This window comes from Corvus brachyrhynchos, unplaced genomic scaffold, assembly GCF_000691975.1.
Source record: "Corvus brachyrhynchos isolate BGI_N302 unplaced genomic scaffold, ASM69197v1 scaffold115, whole genome shotgun sequence".
NCBI classification, from domain to species: Eukaryota; Metazoa; Chordata; class Aves; order Passeriformes; family Corvidae; genus Corvus; species Corvus brachyrhynchos.
In genome coordinates this window covers 23437109-23442330 of record NW_008239553.1, presented here as the reverse complement: position 1 = coordinate 23442330, position 5222 = coordinate 23437109, and positions in this window count along the sequence as shown.

The window sequence follows — 5222 nt, the reverse complement described above, 5'->3', positions numbered from 1 at the left end:
GTGCCTGATCACCTGCAGGGCACAAGCTGTCATGCAATATCCAGTAATTAAGCTATATTTATTACAAGATTGGAAGCTGTGAGGTCATTCCCTGTGCTACTACACGTGCCTTAAGTTAGCTATGATAATCATTCTCACATGCACCCAACAGTCTAGGCCGTCAGCCACAGTTAATGTCTGATGATAAAACAGCAAGTAACAAAGCGGCACAGAGTGGAAAAATATTGCTGACTTTGGTCATACAGTGATTTGGAAAAAAGAGATTTTTCTCAGTTTGACTGCATGGAGTTACACTCTATTCCATACATCCAGCAGATGGAATAGGTTGTCATTTTTATCGCAAACACAGAAGTATCACCATTCCAGAACCATCTTATTGGTTCCAGAACCATCCTTACCTACTCTATAAGGAAGAAGAATATAAGTTGCATTTATTTTTGGCATGAAAATACTTGCATGGTAAAATCCTTCTCAAATTATAGGTTCTGAAAAATATAAAGAAAAAAACCCCAGTTCTGAAGTGATAAAGCTTTCTTAGCAAATCTTGACTTATGTTAAAGACATATGACTATATGGCAGGTTTATGAAGAAGCCATGTTAATACTATTCTGGTGTAACAAGCAAGAGTCTTGCATTCCTGTAGTGCCTTTCTGCAATAAGGACTAAAGCAACAACAAAAGGGATTTCATTAGGTCTTGACTAAATGTGTTGGGACTAAGATCCAGTGAAGCATTTGCCCTTGGAACCTAAAGGTATGTAGAGTATGGATAAAACTTCTCAAATAAATGTTCCTAATCAGGATCATCCCTTCTGAGGGATGAGGGGTACGTAGCTCATGTGACTATTATTCTGTGGTTCTTAAAGTGTGGAAACCACCCCATCAGCTTGCCATGCCCCTTGACTTAGCTCCCAGACAGAAACAATGCTCTTGAAAATAAGCAACCAGGTAGAATTACATGTTTCCTTGTATGTTATTTCACCATGTTTGCCACCAATTACAGCTACATATCTGTCACTCAGTGAAAAACATCCATCAATTTTCCTTTAAATCCCTCCCCATATTTAGGATGATTTGGAGATAATTTATCAAACACTGCAGTCATCGGGATTCCTTCTGGAGCACTGAACATGTTACACAACCCTTACAGCAAGGTAAATCTCTAACCTGCTTGTTTATAGCCTGACACAGGCAGCATCTACAATGCCAAGTGAAGCTGGGCCAGGAACTGTTCTGTGGTGGAATGGCTGTGCAGTCACTCACCACATCCACAGCACCTGGCCAGTGGTCACCTCCAAACTACACGTGGTCTTAAATAAGTATTACTTCAGGAGTGTTATTTCAAACACACAGATTTTAATAAAAGAGAGCTTGTGCTGTAGCCCAGAGGGATGATTTACAATATGAAGCTAAAAGAGTTATCATATGCCAAAGCACAGAGGTGTGTTTGACAGTGTGAAACCTGCTGGGATATTGCTGGATCACCCTGTAGAGTGGGGGAGGCCCAGTCTCGCAGAGTCTTGCTCATTGGACACATGCTACCCTCTGAACTACTCCCAACCACCACCTTGGGGGTTGCTGGTTGACACATGCCAAGACTGTTTCAGAAACCAGAATTATTACTGTGTAGGAGAGCACAGTGGAAAAGCAGGAGTCAAATGCCCAAGCTTGGTTCCTACCCTCTTTGATTTAGCAGCACAGGCACAGCCGAGGAACCCAAGCTTGCAGCACCTGGAAATTGCTAACAAATAGCAGCAAAAAAACCATGATGGGGGAGGGAGGGGAGGAGAGGGGGCAGGGGGAAGAGGATGGGAGGATCTGAGAGTCCCATGAATAAAGCTTTGAAGAACTGAATTCTTTGAAAGTCTTGGAGTGAAGTCCTTATCGGTGCCGAAACCCCATTCTTGGCTTTGTATTCAGTTCTTATGTAATGACAGCAAATTACTTTGGTTTATCTTCCCTGGTGTCCTCGAGGTTAGTGACACACCATCATTAGGTTATGTTACTATTTTAATTCAATTGCCATACCACATGCCTAAATGCAGTAACAGAGTTTATCCTTCTCTACCTGGCAACTGTTATTTTTCCCACAATTAGAGTTCAAATGCTTCATAGCAGGAATTTCATCACTCTCATGCTGAAGTACCCAATATACTTCAAAGCAGTGTCAAAATAATGTTTTACTTGAAAACCCAAATACCCTTGCAATATCTGAATTCCGTGTACCTTTCAGATGATATGCCTTAAGACTAACACTGCTGCTTCATGACCTTTGCAATACTGTTACCTATTCAGGAGAAATATTTAATTTTGTAAACAAAACCAGATAAATATTATGAGTTGCTTTCTCTTCCCTTCTTCCCTAACATGAGAAGATTCAAGATGGGCTATTTAAAAAGCACTCAATCCTTACCAAGTGGAAGATGTGATGCAATCAGAATTAAAATCACTCTTTTAATGTTGCAGCTGGTTGTCCATAGCCAACAGACCAAGTTACAAAACATTTGTATAAAAGCAGAGCTCAAATATAATTAGTGACAAAGAGCTGAAAATCTATTGTTGTGTGGACTAAAGATGCCAGGGGGTGGCAGGGGACAGGACACCACATCACAGAACAAGAGCTCCTTAATTGGAAATAATAAAGATACATTGTCCACATGCTAGTTACAGCCTTCTTTTGTTTTCCCATGATATCCTGTTGATATAATATCCAGGTCCCTTGTGAACATCCGCTGTTTCCCAATGAGAAGAATGGGTGTTGTTGGTTTCACTTCAGCACCTCACTGGGTCACCAGCCTACCTCTGCCTGGAAAGGTTACCGGAAGCAGCGCCAAAGAACAACCTTATCAGCAAAAGATCTGAACAGATAAGGTGCATAGACATATGAGATCACATCTTCTGGTAATTTAAACAAATTTCAAACACCATTACAATATGGAAGCACAGGAAAGAGCGAAAGTTCAGCTAAATCCCTACAAACCCACATAGAAATAGTCATATTGGATGAAATCAAGCACAGATTTTGCCCCTCTCTTTTATCAGCCACAGTCTTCTGACACTACATGGCAGCAACCACTTGAAGAAAGTAGTAAGGACAAAGTGGTCAGTGTGTAGTGCTTCCTCACCACAGTATTCCCTAAGGCCCCAGAAATTTCAAAATCAGGATTTGCACAGACAAAGGGATTATTTGTGCATTTAATAGTCCTCACTAGCTTTTACCTGTGCTCATTTTCTAGACTTTTCGTCTCAAAAAAAAACCCCTTGTAGTATCCACAAAATCAGGCAAAAAGGTTTTCTGCAAGTACCCACAACATGGAATGAACAACCTTGTCAAGTCTGGTTTTATTCCATGTTTCCCCAAGTTTTGCTTATTGTATGTCATTCTTACACTGAAAGAAACCTCCCTTCACTTGGGTCTGTGAAGCTGAAGAGTTCTAGTTAACTTACCTGCTTCTGGCCTAGAAGCTGTCCCACACCTCCTAACGTTTATGTACTTCTCTGAACCTCTTATGGTGCTCTCTGTCCTTCTAAAGATCAGAACTGTACACAACATTCAAAGCACTGGCACACCATGGATTTATCCCGCGCCATAATGACACTCTCTGCTTTTATTCTCTTGCTCTTGTTCCTTACCTCCTAACACTTGATTTGCTCATTTACCAAGCCTTGAACTGAGGTTTTCACAGAACAATTATTATGCCAAGATCTTGTTACCAAGTGATAAATCAGCTTCTAGGCTGTTTCTGTATGATTGAAATGGATTGTTTACCTCCGGTTTGAAACACTTTACATGTATGTACATCAAATTGTAGCACCCACTCACTTTGTATTGTGACATTTTACTACCTTTGCTCTCAGTCCATGTGCTCCAATTCAGATCCTTGTGGAACTTTGCATATTGACTCATTCTACTGAGAAATACTTTTGCTCCATCTTACAGAGACCTATCTTTAATGCAGGGTCATCTATCCACATGAAAACTTCTCTTACTCCACAGTTTCTTCAGAAGTTTTGCTCATAGATTTTGTTGAATGCTTTTTAGAAACCCAGGTAGAAAATATCAGCTGAATGTCTCTTGTCCACATGCTTTGCTGACTCCTCATAGGACTCCAAACATGTGTGAGGCCAGGACTTCTCATTAGAAAGGCTCTGCCAGCTGTCACGGTACCATTTTCTCCCTGCACCCACTAGTTCACCTCTTTAAAGTTTTCACTAACTTGGCTGGTACAGAGAACAGGTTCATTTGTCAACAGCTCTCCAGAACTTTTCAGGCTGTATTTTTTTCAAATTGGCATATTGACTATCTTCCCATCCTCTGTTATCAAAGCCCTTCTAAATGCAATGTTACACAAAAACCATTAGTAAGCAGATCAGTTATTTAAGTCTTGACTTCTCTTAGAACTCTTGGATTAATATAATGCAGTCCATTTGTTCGATGTTTTTTTTTTTTTTCCATTTGTTTCACTACCTTTTCTACAGGCCTCCAGCTTGAAACATATCCTCTGATAAATCTTTCACAAAATAAAGTATAAGCACAGGAATATTCTTAAGTTCCTCTACAGTGAGCACAGAGCAAAACACTGATTTAATTTTTCTCCAGAACCTTATCTCTGAATAATCCATTTATTTTTGACTGTCCACTGACTCTGATAACTTTTTTGGCAGGCTTCCTGCTCTATTTTGAGAGAAAGCAGTAGAGTCAGATTTATTGTAACAAGATAGTAACAAAAAATAACAAAAAGACAAACGGCCCGAGAACTGGCAGAGCAAGTGTTCAGGGATAAAGGTGCCTGGTCACCTGGTATGCCGCAGCCACGTTCACAGGGCAGCTCTTGTGCCGCAAATGCAGTAAAAAAAAAAAGGTAATTCTTTTCTTCCACCGAATGGAGATAAAAGCCAGTTGTTTATTGGGGAGGGGGGTGGGTGTGGGTGGGTGTTTTTTTGGTTTGGTTTTATGTTAAGCCAAATTGTATCACTTTTGATTTTCCACCATCACGGATCAATTCTTCCAGCTCAGAGCTGACTATGGAGATTTCGAGGTGGAGGGGCAATGTCACGGAAGCCTAGCTAGGGACAGCGAGAACAACAAACCGCGAGGAGCCACGCTGGGCCAAGGCAGGGACCGGGGTGCCCGTCCCGGTGCCCGTCCCGGTGCCCGTCCCGCCCTCTTTCCGGATCCTTCCCGCCGCACGCGCCCACCGCCGCCCCGCGAAGCGCGGCACCG